The following is a 15,439-nucleotide window of genomic DNA, read 5'->3' as shown; positions in this document are numbered from 1 at the left end:
AGGAAAAAGGGTGCAAGAACAAGAGGCTGAGGAAAGCGTTGAAATACAAAATATACAGAATAAATTGAAAGACATTCGCGAAGACGAGGAGATGGCCCAGTTAAAGGAGGAACTTTACCAAGAGAGGCGTAGGAAAGAAGATCTGGTCAGGGAACGAATAAGGTTAGAAAGGAAAAATGAGAAGTTGATTATCAGAAATAATCATTTGAAAAGGAAGCATGAAGATAGTGATATTCAGGAGAAGAGATATGCTATGGGAAGAGCATGAACTGAAGAAAAAAATTACGCACGAAAACGAGAAGGTCTAGGGCGAGGTGAGCAAAAAGAGCGAGAAGACTTGAAGAAAGCCATCGAAAACAGCAGAAGAGAATTCAGGGAAAGAGAGTATCGAATGCAACAATCAATAGCGGTTATTCAAAGAAGAAACAATATCCCAAGGGAAAGGAGAGAAAGATATTTGCAAATGGTGAACAAATTTTCAAGTAGCGAGCCATGCAAGCCAGGGATAGAAGCGCTCTTGTCGTGAAGGCAAAGGGATAATGAGAGCTTGTGAAGCCTCGTTGCAAGATGGGAAGCAATATGCAAATAATTGAAGGGAAGAATCTCAGAAGAGGAGTTGGTGCGATCATTCATCTATGCTTTGTCAACTAGGCAGCCGCTATTCTCGGCACTATTCAAGATAAGAAGTGCAGTACGAATGAAGGAGTTGAAAGAATACCAAGCCGAGCTCATTTGTAAGGAAGAAGAGTAGACGAGATAAGATAAGTGTATTCGCTTTATTTTGATGATAAAAATGAAACAATCGATGTACTCAATCTTCGAAGAGCATAGTTATAAAAATTTGATGAAATTTTGATGAAATAAATATTCGTCGAGCAGCCAAAGACAGTAAGACCTCAAGATTAGGATGCAAATAATGAATATGAAATAAAAAAATTCCAGGGAAACTCAAAACCTTTGCCTAGGAAGGCTGGGAATCCACGGCATGCACCCTAGTTCGCATAAAAATGTAAGAGGCAAAGACCTAATGCATGTCGTGGACAACTCTCGGACAGAAAGCTAGGGGTAATGATAAGACCTATCCGCTGGGGACCCCTTTTATGATGGCCTTCGATAAGGAGTGCAGAAATATGACCAAGGCGCCGACGTATTCGGTTGAGATGCGGGTGCCTGGGACGTCTGGAGCGTTACCGTCCATGTCCGTCTGGCAAGTCTTGGCTACGATGCACTCGATCCCAAAGAAACCCCACTTAGGGTGTGACTTCGTAACTCCAAGCCTTATCGGCGAGGAGAATAAGAAGTCGCGAAAACAACTGAGTGTCGTAATAACCGGATGGGAGGAGACCAACATGCATGTTAGGGTTAACCTCCTTGAAGGGGCACTCAGGGGGAATATAGGATTGCCACGTGTCATACCAAGTAAGGTAATGAAATCCTAGTCAAAGATCCGTGTCAGTAACCTATCAAATCAGTCAACATCGGAAGGCGAGACACAGATCCCCAGCGCGAGGTAATTCCCCACCCCGAAGAAAAACAGAAGGGCCATTAAGATGCTAAGGCGAAGCAACAAAAGATTTCTTGGCGAAGAAGACAAATCGCGAAGTAGGAGTAGTAGGGCGCAAGAAAAGGACAGGTGTCCCGACAAGACCACGTAAAGACAGCGAAAGATGGGGGAAAATTTATGGAATATGCACTAGACGAAGCATAAAGTAACCTCGGCGAAATGATATGAGATGTATACCACTATGGTTGCTTAGGCCTATAAATAGAGACCTTTGAGCAATGCAAAGGGGGGGATTCTAGCAGTGGAGAAAAGAGAGGGAGAGTTAGGGTTTCCTTGTAATCCATAGGCTTGGAGTGGGGATTAGGGTTTCTCGATAATCCACGAGTATAATTTATATTTCGCTGGAAATTAGTAAAGTATCTTTTGTTCTTGCGTTTATCATGTCTTAGATCTTATTTACTTTCCATTTGGGTGTGTTGCTGGATTTCCAGTAATCACAAGAAGAAAAAGAACAATAAAAAAAAAATCCTTCGAAATATGGTTTACAATTTCTATTCCTCTAATGAAACTGTAATCACCAAAAAAAAATTGGTGTTATCGCGATTTAGCTACCTATACGGTATTTAATCACATGCATGGTTGAAAAACCTACGGCCAATTAATTTTGGTATCTTTATTCATTGGACATTGATCATGTGATTCATATGGTTTCTATCCCTTACAAAGAACCATTTTTCAACCACAAATTGGATTGCTTTACCGTTTTTATTTCTTTAATGCAATCGTAATCACGAAAAATTGGTGTTGATTCAGATTTGATTGCCATTACGGTAGTGAATCACATGCATGGTTGAAAAACCTACGTCCAAATCCGTTTGGTATCTTTTGTCCATGTTAGACGCAGATCATGTGATTTTATATATACGGTTTTTGTATTTTACACCAAATCATCCGTCAACCACGAAGTGGAATCACTACAAGAAAAATACCCATTTACAACGGACGTATCACAATGTTTTGCCCAACGTTGTAGATTAATGGGCTTTCTACGACATTTCGCATATAAAACCATTGTCGAATGCTGTGACCACCTCCCAACAGTTATCACATAAAAATACACACGTACGAAAAGCATGCGCCAGTCATGAGAGCCCTTGATTCCGTTCGGAATTTCCCCGAGATTTGCAGGCGCAAGATCCCTTGATACAAAAACCTAATCTTGTCCTAACTTGTCTCTCTTGGTCTCTCCGCCTCTTCCTTTCTCTTTTTCTCCTCTTCCCTCGGACGAGATTTTTTTTTCGCATCCATCTTAGTTTGTCTCAGACAAATAATGTTTCTCATCCTCATCTCCACCTCCTTAGTTTTCTCGGGCGACAAGCTTTCACTTTCTTTTCTGTAAAAACGAAAAATGAAATCTAGGGTTTATCCCTTATCTTTCTTGTGATTTCTTTTTTGTGGGTACTCGAGAGATCGAGTTAATGGAGGATATAAGTAGATCAAGTGGATCCTCTCTGCCTTCATCAAGATCAGCAGGTAAAGTTAATGGGTTTTCGTTTGTCTTATTGATTTTCCAACCATTTTAAATGCTATTAGCTAGGTGTAATGTAGTTCTTCATTTTCAGATGATGGTTGCTCCAAAATATATCAGATGATGTTTTAATGAAATGGTTCTGTTAATTGTATCAACTAATATTTGCAAATTCATGGATATATCTCAGGTAGTCTTGATTAGTTAGATTTTTTGAATCATAACACTAATTTGGTATGAGATTATGAACTTATTGTAATTTATTATGTGATCCCTTTGCAAAGAACAGAAATTATTAGAGGCAGTGATTAAGTCAGCTGAAGATAAGCTCGTTACTTGGAGCATCTCTTAACTAATATATTTCTTTCATTTCGTAGGAAAAATTTAGAGTTGCAGTTATATTGTCAAATGCTGCTCCTTCAGTTTATTCATGGAAAGATTATTAAGATGCAGATTTTTTGAATTGCAGGCAGGGGGCCATAATGGTATCAGCAAAATCATTTTCGGATCCCTACTTTATTAAAGTTCGGGTTAACACAATCTGAGAATTCCTTTTTGGCAGACAAATTTGTCTTTCTAATGTTGCTATTATGTCTTTTGTGATGAATTGTTTAGGTTATGTAATGTTTACACTCCCCAAGGAGAATCGATCTCAATGCGCTGCTGAAAAGATTTTCAGCATTCCTATTGTTGAGAAAGAAGTTTCATGGTATTGATTCTAATTCCATTTTCAACCTCTAGTGATATTTCTTTAAAGCTCAGAAGATTTTCTATCAAATGCTTCGAATATGGAGTTGTGTAGTATTGTTAATCTGATTTGCGTTATTGAATTAACAGGTATGGGATTGAGCAAGAGTACACCCTGTGCAGAAGGATGCTTACTGGCCTCTTGAATGGATGGCAGAACCAGTATATTCAGTGAAGACCAAATATGACTGCTTTCTCTCATCGCAATGTGTTCTGACGTATGAACTAGAAGCGATAATGGTGACTCCTTCGTCTCTATATCTATCTTTTGTCTTTTGATTCTGCTTCAGTTACTAATTCGAGTATGATTCATTTTTATATGATATTAGTGGTTGTGCAACGGTTTTCCGGAGGGACAGATTTTCCCATGTGAAGAAGTCAAGGTTTGGAGATTACAGACTATCTCTTTCGCAGCATGCATCTTCGTCAGAATTCAATTTGGTGAATTCCTCTCTAAACAAAAGTGCGCTGAGGTAAGGTTTTCAGGGGTTGAGAGTGAACCAATGTTCATGGATTTGTATAATATTCTGGTATTGTTTATTTCATATTTTGTACGCTCAATTTCAACTGATCACCCAATGATCTGTGCTGGGCACTTAAAGTTGTGGTTAAAGCCTATTGTTTTTTCCTGCTCATTTTTGTACTCTAGAACTATTGTGACTATTGAAATCTTATTTTCGGACCTTTACTTTGCAGGGGTAGTGTAAGTAGTGCAGAACTATCAGTCTATCACAGTATGAGATCTCGAATGGGGTAATTGTAGAAACCAATTGTAAGAATCGTACTATGGCTGTCAAGAAAAATCTGATTTGTGTGTAAAAGAGGGATTGGGTAGTGAGTCTAGTGATCCAGTGTTTGTCAACATCAGACAAGGGTCTACCTCGAAACCAACTTGCACGGGATGCCAAACTCGGAGTGGGCTACTCATGCGTCATGCCGTGCTTACTGGTTCACAATCAGAAGAGGGCAGTTTATATGAAAGGTTAGTGGTCATCTTGTTTTAATCATCTAGATCACTGTCTTTAAACGGATAGGTAATGGCAAGTACAAATTTACCTCTTATTTGAATGAGAATGAAAAATAGTGCACATGTACAGTAGCTAGAGAAGAAACATAATTTGATCATGAGGATGTATTGGGCATTTAAACCAAAGACTGTTTATTATTTGGCGCAGCTAGAAATTGTTGGAACATCTAATTTGTAATTGTCTAGAATGATCTAGAAAAATATAGAGAAATGTAGAAAACAAGTATTCTAGAATGTACTAGAGGAGCCAAAGTCCTTCGAGACTTGGCTAAGTTACAAATGTTAGTCAAAAAGATGTCCTAGTCTAAATGTCTACTAGGATATTCTAGAGAAAGTCAAGTAGGTCAAATTAGTTTACATTTAGAAAACTCTAAATACAACTAGAGTAGAGTGAAGTAATATGAAGCCTATAAATAGGCATGTTGTGCACCATTTGTAAGCAAGCAAGAAGATTAAATTCAATAGAAAAGAAAATTCGAAGTTACAAATCCTTGCTTCCACCTTCACTACTAGAGTTCTAGGAGCTCTATACGAGCAACACCACTATGTTCGTATATCTCCATAAATATTATTCAACGTTAAAATTATTTCAATTTCTAACAGAAATGACCCATAAAAAGGAGTTTAGTTTTACTATCTTTAAATGTACATAAATGTCACCTTATTTCCGTGGAAATTAGTCATATTGCTGGTATTCTTATATCTGAAGGTGTGTAGTGGAATTAATCTCACAACATGGAGAACTGCCGGATCGAAGTTTAGGTTCACTTGTGCCTATAAAATAAAATTCCCTGTCCATTTTTTTTTTAATTTGAAGCCAGTTCCCATAGAGGGTTCCATCTGGGTCGGTGTTGGACCATTTTTTTGCAGGTGATGCGCTGTTACTGGACCTTGTTTTTGCTTTTACCTGGTTTTCGCTTTTACCTTGTTTTCTTGTAAAGTGGCTGTCCATTCCGAGGTTTGGAGATTACAGACTGTCTTTTTGATATGTAAGTTATTGTTTTTTCTGTTGGTTCACATGTTGAACACTAAACTTATGTATGTAGGTGGAATCAACTAGGCTGCTCAGTCGCTGACAGAATCTGTGGTCCCAATCACTCAGAAGAAAGCTGCTTTATCTCGACTTCTTAAGGTGACCTTTTTCCTTCTTTTGGGCCTCTTATTCAGTTAGTTGGTGCTCAGATTCTTACTACATGTTTTATTCTGTGTAACCATTCAATTTTGTCTTGGATAATGATGCGTTAATAGTGGTTCTGGAAGCACAATTTAGCAACCATGAAGCTGGTATTCCTGGAATACGGCAGCTTCTTATCTTCAGTTTTTGAGTCCCAATGACCCACACTTGATCATTCTGTATTTTCTTGTAGTTCTGTGCAGGGAGTCACTGTTTTTCACTTCGAAAGATCACTAAAGAACGCATATAAGACCAGTGTTGAGGCTCAATGCAAAGAAGTATTGGAATTACATTTTATGTTCTGTGTATTATAGATTTAATGTAAAAAAGCAAATACATTTTGAGGTAATCAATTTATATAATTTTTATGGTTTGTTGTTTTGTTTAATCAATTGTTTTTTCAGCTATTTATTTTTTTTTAAATATGAAAATACTTCCACAACGCTTTTAAAATACTGTTAGGCTACATATCACAACGAATGCAATGGAAAATAATGTTGTTATCATGTCATGAACGACAATGGAGAAAAGTCGAAATGACAAGGCTTTCCACAACACACGGGTAGACAACGTCTTGAAAACCGTTGTCATACCAATTCGAAACAGTTTTCCTGTGTTGTTTTAGGTGTTTGTCTTGTAGTGAATTTTTTGTTTCCGCAAAAAGTAATGATGCATATTTTTTTGTCTTCTCCAAAAGAAACATATAAACTAATTGGAATTGGTATTCTATCAGAACCACGAAGATTGGATATCATAATATTGAATATCGTTATTATGGTATTGATAGTTGCAAATACCAATAAAACGAGAAATTGCTGCATTCTTGTTGGATATTTTTATAATTTTAATTTTCATCGTGTAAATCATCTCCAAATTTTGGGATTGTTCTAATTGGACACTCAAGATAAATGGGTGCGCACCCGACTTCTTGACCTATATCATCAATTAGTCGTTGTAGTGACTATGATCTTGAATTTAATTTCTTTTGGAAAATAAAGTGTCCACAATCTCATGCCGTTGAGGTCATGGAGTTATTTGGAGATTTATTTGCACATTTATATCTTTTTGATTTTAACCAATAAAATTCATATGCTTTGTTCAATTTGTATTTCAAGTAGATTACATTTTTCGAATAATTTTTAATGATCCTTGGAGTAAGTATCTAGTGCCCAACCTGATATTGTTAAAATTCAGAAATTATTTTAAGTACATGTCCTCGATTAATCGGATAATACTTTACGAAACTTGATTTTGAATATGAGATACAACTATTTCCGCCATAATCAGGGGGAGACTATATACACTATCAAAAGCTTATGTTAATTAACTTTAAAATTTATATCAATTTCTCTCTCAGTAAATCAAATCGATGAATGCTGCCATTAAATAATAGGCGTAGAAATGTCTCATTTAATTTTTCCATAAGCTTATTGTGTCGTTTGAAAAGTAAAATCCAATCACTTCTAGCAAGCATGTAGCATTTTAGTACAAGCTAGATAGTGTTCTGATAGAGTCTATCATAATATGAATCCATTCTCATAATTCATATCTTCATTTGAATAATAGGAGATCATAACACCTGTGGGCGCTGGTACCTCTAAATTTAGAATTTTTCAAAGTATGCATACATTTGGGATTTATGTGGGATCGCAGTAAGCTATAAATTTGTCGAATATTCATTTATATTATCTTTTGAAAAAATAAATGATGGTGGTTGTGAATCCCAACCTCTGCAGAGGAATATCGACATATGTGATTGGTTGACATATAATCCAATTTAGGTTAGATTAATTTCTCGATTGATGCAATTTTGGATCCAAACTTAACACCTTAAACATGCCAAGCCTATTAATTACTGGTTGGTGTAGTCATATTGCGTCTTTATACGAGAAATTTCTTCGTTGTAAAAACGATTTGAGGGTTCTATTTTTTCTCAGACCCTAGGATTGATTCTATAAATTTTTGTTCTCCATGTATGATGCTTTTGGCGTGGTAGTCCCTAAAGGGCTCGTATTGCATTTACACAAGAAATGTGGTTGGGAAGATATTCAAATTTGTTATCCTTGTAGGATTCAAATTATATTATGGAAGCCACCTGACTCGATTATGTCGGGATCAACAATCCTTTATGTGTTTTTAGAAATTTGATGCAAAACCAAAAATCCGGACAGTTGATGAGTTCAACGTTATAGGTCTCTTTAGGAGTCCTTAAAAACACAAAATTCCACGCTTTAGCAGCTTAAATTCTATTTTCTTTCCTTCTTAAATCTGCAGTTAGAATTATGCTAGCTTAAACTCGTCTTTGAGATAGACTAGAGTTATTATTTTGATGTTTATTTTATGTAATACTCATAAAGATGAGTTAGCATCCATAAATCATCAAAAGTTGTACTCTTTTCCTTTCGTTCAAGATATTTTTTCCCATTGGGTTTTATTGTCAAGGTTTTAATGAGCCAACATTTACGTGTCCAACACTATTTCGATTCTTTACATGCTTATGAAATTTCAGGTTTTTCTCTTTTGAGTTTTCCTGGTATAATATGTAATGACTTAGTCACAGTGGTCATCAGGGGAAGTGTTATAAACAACGTTTATTTACAAAGATGCCCTTCGTGTCTAAGTTTAGGGTTTACATATCTTGCACAGCGAGTCTTATATCTTACTAATATAAAGAAAAGAGGGTTTTTCACATGTCCCACAGGAAAGGACTAAGTTATCCTCCGTGTTTTTGTTTTCCTGCCTACTTTTCCGTAGTTTCAGTCACATGAGGGGTACATGCGTAATCGTGCCAAACCAAAACAAAATCTACGCTTCTCAGTTTTTTCCCCAGATCTTTCTTCCCTAATCGACTCCACTGATTTTACAGAATATCGCCGATTGGAGTTTCGATTTAGGTAATTGAGAGATCCACATACTCTCCGTCGATCTAGAGAAGGATACTGATGAAAGATTACTGGGTATTAGTTGAATTGAACTGTTGGGATGATTTGTTGAGCCAAATCAAATAAAGAAGAAGTTGAATTCAATTTGCTTGAGATAAAACCATTTTGAGGTAATGAATTCTTCTTAATTAACTTAGCATAATTATTATGTTTCATTGTTGCATGATGTGATTGTCAACGGAACTGATATTTAGAATGAGTATGGGATGGAGTTGGAGCTGTAAGAGCATAAATATCCTGTATTACTGAATTTAATTTTTTGAACTGAAATTTTAGATGACTTTTCATGAAATATAGCCATTAAAATTTGAATGGGTTCGGATTTAAAAGTTTCCATGAAATGATGCTTCAATTAGACTGTCGATTTTGGCTGGATTTACAGATAGCCTCACCGTAATGCAATTTTGTTCCTTCTCAGAGTATAGCGTTATTAAGTGGGGCAGTCCTTTAACTGTACTGTCTATGATTTGTCGTGAATTTGCTTTGCCATGATCTTTTATCTTAATATGCTCAACATGATGAATGCTACAGAAAATACGTTTTCGTGCGCTTTTGATAAAATCCCTTTGCAAGAATACCACAGAAATATAGGCTATAAATTAGAACACGGCAAAAAGATACTTGGAATGAGCATCATTCTGAGTCCTTGAAGAACAAATTTCAATATAAAACATAGCCTTCAAACGTTATTTACCCAACCTGTTATGTGTTGTGGATGTTTAAGTTCATGTTACTAGCCTGGAGTGTTATAAACAAACTTCAGTTTTGTTGATAACCTAATCTGAATCTCTTTTGCAAGTGGGGATTTTGACTTGCTGAGTTCTCTTTCTTAAGAACCTTAAGGGATTTGTAGTACGCTATGAAAAATCAGGGATGAACTATAGCTGACAAGTGAGTGGTACTCTGATCATGTGCCCTGTCTCACAGTTGGACAATGAATTCTTATTGAGAAATTGGGGAAGGTTTGTTGTTAGGTGTGTAGATTGTTTTTTTTTTCTTTCTAGAATTAATGGGTTTGTCTGTTTTTGCATAGTAGTACTTAGATGTTGTTGGGGAGCTGTGGTGGTGGTGGTGACGTACGCAGAAACGACGAGAGAATCAGAGATAAACTTTTGAAGGTAAGAAACCTGTTTCAAATTATGATGTTTGTAGTGATGCTTTTCCAGTACTAATATTTCAAGTCAAGCTTAATTATGTGCCACATTCATTGGTTGAGTTGGTAGTAATCAGTCTGGGGTAAGTTGAAATTTATATGTACATGAAGTCTACTTATAGTTCAGATGAGTAAGTGGGATTGCATTTCTACTGTACTTTGAAGTATGAGGTCACGGTGTTGTAACGGTTTATAATGTCACTTGAATTCTTGCTGATTTTGCAAGCTTTAGGCAACATCCCTTTAGCACTTGCAAACTATCTGGACTGCATGAACTGCCACGATAATAACTGATAACCTTCTAAGTCTTATAAAATATAAACTGTCAGCGGTGAGCAAAATCAGTTGATAATGGGGAATCAATTGGTCACTATTTGGCTTTGATGGATTATCTGTTTGATGCATTGGACAACAAGATTCGTCGTGTTGTTGCCTTTACAGATTCTGAGATTGTTTATGATCAAGTGAGTTACACTTATAGTTCCTTATCTTGCACCAGGTTGTCTTTTGTTCATCAGTGAATCCAATTTACTTGATCAGCACTTGACATTGTAGATGCAACCAAAATTATCCCCAGTTTTGTTAACTTTTTAGCATTGTGTTTCGTCTCTAACATAAAAGGTCATTTTGACAGATTGTTTGTGAGGAAAGAATTCAGAATCATCTTACGACCGCGCTTAAAGATAAGATTTTAGAGCAAACTTGCACCTGCTGTTTAGCTCAAGAGGCCGCTGCAAATATCACTACTAGCAATTGGAATTGTCTTTTTCTCTTTGAATTCCTCATGTATGTAGTAATTTGAGCACCCTCATATAGAATTATGTTGGCAAGTTCAAATTTATGTATTATAAAGCGTCCAATTCTTATCTTGGATTTGGAAGTTGGGAACAAAAAATGTTTTGGTCCATGTGAATTTAGTTTAGGCTTGGATGTTTTATTCGAGATATTTATGAATATACGATATAAAGTCGCACATCAGGTTAGATGAAACTTAATCAGGTGATATGAAACTTAATTGAGTTAATTAGGATTGAATTTAGGCATAAGTAAAATATATAAAACTTTGATGTATAGAGGTTTTTGGGTGCATACTTACGGTCTTGAAATTGAAATTGAAAGGCAAGCGCATCCCGCATGCGTGTTATACTGGTCTATATAAATAGAGGCTTATACATTGAATTCTATACACACGATAATAGAATTTCTCCCTTATTCTTCCTCTCTACTTTGTGTCTCTTTCTCCTCTTTCTCTATATTACAATAGTTTAATTTTTTTTCTTCTGACTAAATCCGCAGTTAAACCTCATCCGGTCCGCATTACCCGTTGATCTGCGGATGTGAAATCCGCGAGTGATTGGACCGGTCACGGTTCAATTTTCAAAATCCGCAACTTTGATGGTTTGGTTGCGGGTGACCCCTAATTCGCAACTGTCCGTTCGTTACACATCCCAAACTGAAAATTATTAATTTGTGTTCGTTTCTCATTTCGGGATTTGATCGAAACCAGAGTCAAATGATTTTTTTATGTTTTTGAGATAGAAAGGAATATTGTTGTGTTTCTCTCTTTTGGTTTTGAGCCTCAAGGTACGGAGATGTCTTGAGAAACGTATACAGTTGTTGATGGTGGTTTTTAGATAAGGGGTAAAATCGTAAAACCTTACGCATAGCATGACGTCACCGGTGACGCTAAGCGCATTTATTGGAACATTTAAGGGCTTTTTGATAAAGTACCCCTACTTTTAACATTGCACTAAAAAAATGCCCCCGCTTTTTAAAAATTTGTTAAAGTACCCTTGCCTTAACCGTTTTATTCAAAAAACGGTAAATGGCAGTTAGCAGTTGTTAATGCTTAGGTGGCAAGGTCAAAATGTCCAAAAAGTCCTTCCTCCTGAGTAGAGTTGGATTTTCTTGAATCGCCGAGTTGAGTCGAGTCAACTCCACTTCTTCTTATTGCCTGCAACACTAACACCATTCTCTCTAGAAAAATGGGTTGATGAAAGTTCATCATCAGTAGTATAAAGGGAAGGGACTTATTGCCTGCAACACTAACACCAGATTCCATTTAATTTCTTGTTGTATAAACCAGTCCACCAACATGCATTCATCCATTCTTATGCTCAATTCATATACATTCGGCACATCATTCCACTTCTTTAGCTCCTGCAATTCCTGTCTCCCCTGTTTATGGCTGTTTCCCGGCCATAATTTCAGGTCATTTCTTTGCTTCCCTGCACAACCTAGCATTTCATCTATTCAAACCCATTCATTCTCCATTCATCATTTTCTTCAGTTCAGCTACACAAGCCAAGGCATATAAACCATTACCTGTAATGAGCAACACTTTTTCTCTGCTCCAATTCCACATTCCATTCATCTGTGTACCAACATCTCCAGGCCACATATAATATGCCTTTCTCATCCAGCCAAGACATCAACATAACCAGCTGGTACTCCTCTAAAACCATTCATCAACATACCACCAATAGACCATAACCCTTGTTCATCTGTAGTTGCAATCTGCAACTCTGACATACCACCACCACCAGCACCAGTGCATCCATTATGTAACCACCAACACGCATAACACCATTAGCATCTCCATCTACTTGCATATATTCCATACACAACCAACTTCATAACAAACCCTACAACACTCACCACTGTCTCGGTCCATTGGAATTCATACACTCCTTTCATACCCTGTACTCCTGCCATTTGCTATCTCCTAATGCAGCTCCAGTTCTTGAGATCCTAGTACTTCGACTTCATCTACATCCCTACAATGCACACTCCTACCATACAACACCAGCTGCACACCGCATAAACCAAATCCATTTCATAGTTCAAACACCACCAGTTCATCATCACTGCGTCTTTCATGACTGTTGTCCTAGTCTTCATCTGTACAGCAGCTGCAACCTTGTTTTGCACCACAACCCTTCATTAAAACAACATTACCAACTCTCACTATCAAATCTTCAATTACAGAGTTTCAATTTCAGTACCACCAGACCCTAATTTCCTTATGCTCTTCTTGATCCATTCTGTAATTTGAGCAGAAGTATATCCTTTGCATCTTGATTTCTTGTTCATCTCAGCAGCCTTCAATACAAACCCTAACTGTGAATCCAAGTGCAACCCATTTCCTATTCCATCACTATCTTCTCGATTCAGCAGCATAGTATTCTTCTTCATTACAGAATCATCATCATCTCTTCAATCTCAGGAGGACACAGTTCAGACAAAACCCATGAATTTCCTATAAATTACTCAATCACCAAGAACCCTAAATCTCTTTCAAATACTCACTAAATCTTAAAATCAACTACTAATTCATCTTTATCATCTTCATCACTGAAAACCCATTTTCTACTCTTCAGTAACATGATTAATTTCACATAAAATCAAAAGATCACAAACCCTAAAAAAAATTTACCTGATTTACTTTTCCTGAGTTCGAGCTGATTATATGAATTAATACCACCATCACCAGTTATTCCCTAAACTTCCGCACCCCCTTTCTCTCGATCTTATACTCTGAAAATTACTCTCAGAATCACCGGAGTGAAGAACAGGGGAGGAGAAGAATAAGAAGAAACAGAATAAGAAACAGAAGAGAAGAGGAAGAGTGTCGGCTGAACTTCCTCTTACTCTTAGATATAGTGTAGGGGTTTATGGTAGTTTCACCCATTTTTTGACTAGGTAAATGACGGTTGACTCAATTATGCTGGCCCAAGGTGTGAAAGTAAACGGTAAGGGAACTTTAACAAAATTGAAAAAAACGGGGGCATTTATTTTATGGATATCAAAAAACGGGGGTACTTTATCAAAATTCCCAACATTTAATGAACTAATGTAAAAAATCACCAGGGTAACTTTTTTCAAATGCTAAACTAGGGTTTCGACACACAAACCCTAAGCCGCACACTCGCTGCGCATCACGGCAACTATGCCAAAACAAAGCCGCACACTCGCTGCGCATCATGGCAACTATGCTAAAACTAAGCCGCACACTCGCTGCGCATCATGGAAACTAAGCCGCACCATCGCTGCGCATCACGAAAACTATGCCAAAACAAAGCCGCACACTCGTTTCGCATCACGGCAACTATGCAAAAACAAAGCCGCACACTCGCTGCGCATCATGGCAACTATGCCAAAACAAAGCCACATCATCATTGCTAGAGCTGTCAATTTATAACCCGGCCCGCGGGTTGACCCTAACCCGACTTGTTTCAACCCGGCTCGGCTTGGCTTGTTGTGTAAACGGACCGGGTTAGGGTTGGCATATATAGGCCTACTATAAAACAAGTCGGGCTAGGGTCAACCCGCGGGTTACCCGCAACCCGTTAAATTATGTTACTTTGACGAAAAATAGAAAACCTGGCCTTGATATTTCTTACAATCAGTTCATTTCTTACTTTCAAGATGTTAAATCATATATATCTAAATCTTTATTAACTTTAAGTATACACAAACAAGATGGTAACAAACATAGATCTATCAAATAAGATGCACAATAGAACAAGTCTAGAATTTGAAGATCCAGTGAATACCCATTCTTTTAATTCATTCAAATCAGGCAACCATTATATTAAATCCAAAGAAAGAGAGAAGCAAACATATAAGGAGAGGATAGATATGTTGGTTTGTATACGATTTTTCCCATACAAATATTAATCAATTGATTGAATAAATAAAAAAATGATAATCAACTGATTATCAAATTCCTAGAAAAATCTAGGTCTAAGCAAAGTGAAAGGCGGAGAATCTTGATCTAAAAAGTTAGAGAAGCAAAGTAAAAAAAAAAATGAAAAAGAGAGGAAGGACTAAGGAGGGAGGTGGAGGAGCCGAGGAAGGAAGGAGACAGTGATGCGGCAGAAGAAATGAGAAAGGTTTGTTGTAGGGTTTTTAATTCTTTATTTTTGGTGAAAAAATACCGCGTAACTCATATATGTGATTGACAGAAAAATGGGCAAAGCCGCTTTCATAGTCCAGTGGTTTGTATGCTATGTGACCACCTAATTTACCTGGGTTCGAATCTCCACATTTGCATCTCATTTTTTTTTATTCGAATCTTCTCATTCACGGCTAGTTTTTTTTTTTAAAAAAATTGATAACAGTGACCAGCCAACCCGTCGACCCGCCAGGGCTGACCCTCTTAGGGTTAGGGCTGGGTTTTTTGGCTTGTCCATGAATAGTACTAGGGCTAGGGCTGACCCTAACGCTACCACGGTTTGGAAAGTTAGGGCCGGGTTGGCCCTGGCTTGCCCCGTTTGACAACTCTAATCACTGCGCATCACGACAACTATGCCAAAACAAAGCCGCACAATCATTGCGCCACACGCGTCATTGGCACATACC

General features: G+C 37.2%; 2 long non-coding RNA genes across 5 annotated transcripts; both read left to right on the top strand.

The window, feature by feature from the left end:
• The first annotated feature begins 2,818 nt into the window (after positions 1 to 2,818).
• Positions 2,819 to 6,353, top strand: LOC113328392. Of its 4 annotated transcripts, XR_003349382.1 has the most exons (9): positions 2,819 to 3,037; positions 3,410 to 3,517; positions 3,648 to 3,741; positions 3,870 to 4,019; positions 4,109 to 4,252; positions 4,476 to 4,761; positions 5,677 to 5,764; positions 5,853 to 5,938; positions 6,174 to 6,353. It is a non-coding gene; the product is annotated as an uncharacterized LOC113328392 (long non-coding RNA). The 4 variants fall into 4 exon arrangements; XR_003349381.1 differs by having other exon boundaries at positions 3,502 to 3,517; positions 4,476 to 5,764; XR_003349379.1 differs by having other exon boundaries at positions 4,476 to 5,764.
• Positions 6,354 to 8,772: 2,419 nt separating this feature from the next.
• LOC113328384 lies at positions 8,773 to 11,099 on the top strand. The gene is made up of 3 exons (XR_003349374.1): positions 8,773 to 9,032; positions 9,959 to 10,040; positions 10,710 to 11,099. It is a non-coding gene; the product is annotated as an uncharacterized LOC113328384 (long non-coding RNA).
• Positions 11,100 to 15,439: the final 4,340 nt, after the last annotated feature.

The sequence above is a fragment of the Papaver somniferum genome, unplaced genomic scaffold (assembly GCF_003573695.1).
Source record: "Papaver somniferum cultivar HN1 unplaced genomic scaffold, ASM357369v1 unplaced-scaffold_107, whole genome shotgun sequence".
Classification (NCBI taxonomy): Eukaryota; Viridiplantae; Streptophyta; class Magnoliopsida; order Ranunculales; family Papaveraceae; genus Papaver; species Papaver somniferum.
The sequence above is the reverse complement of the archived record's forward strand: the minus strand, read 5'-3'. Positions and strand labels throughout refer to the sequence as shown.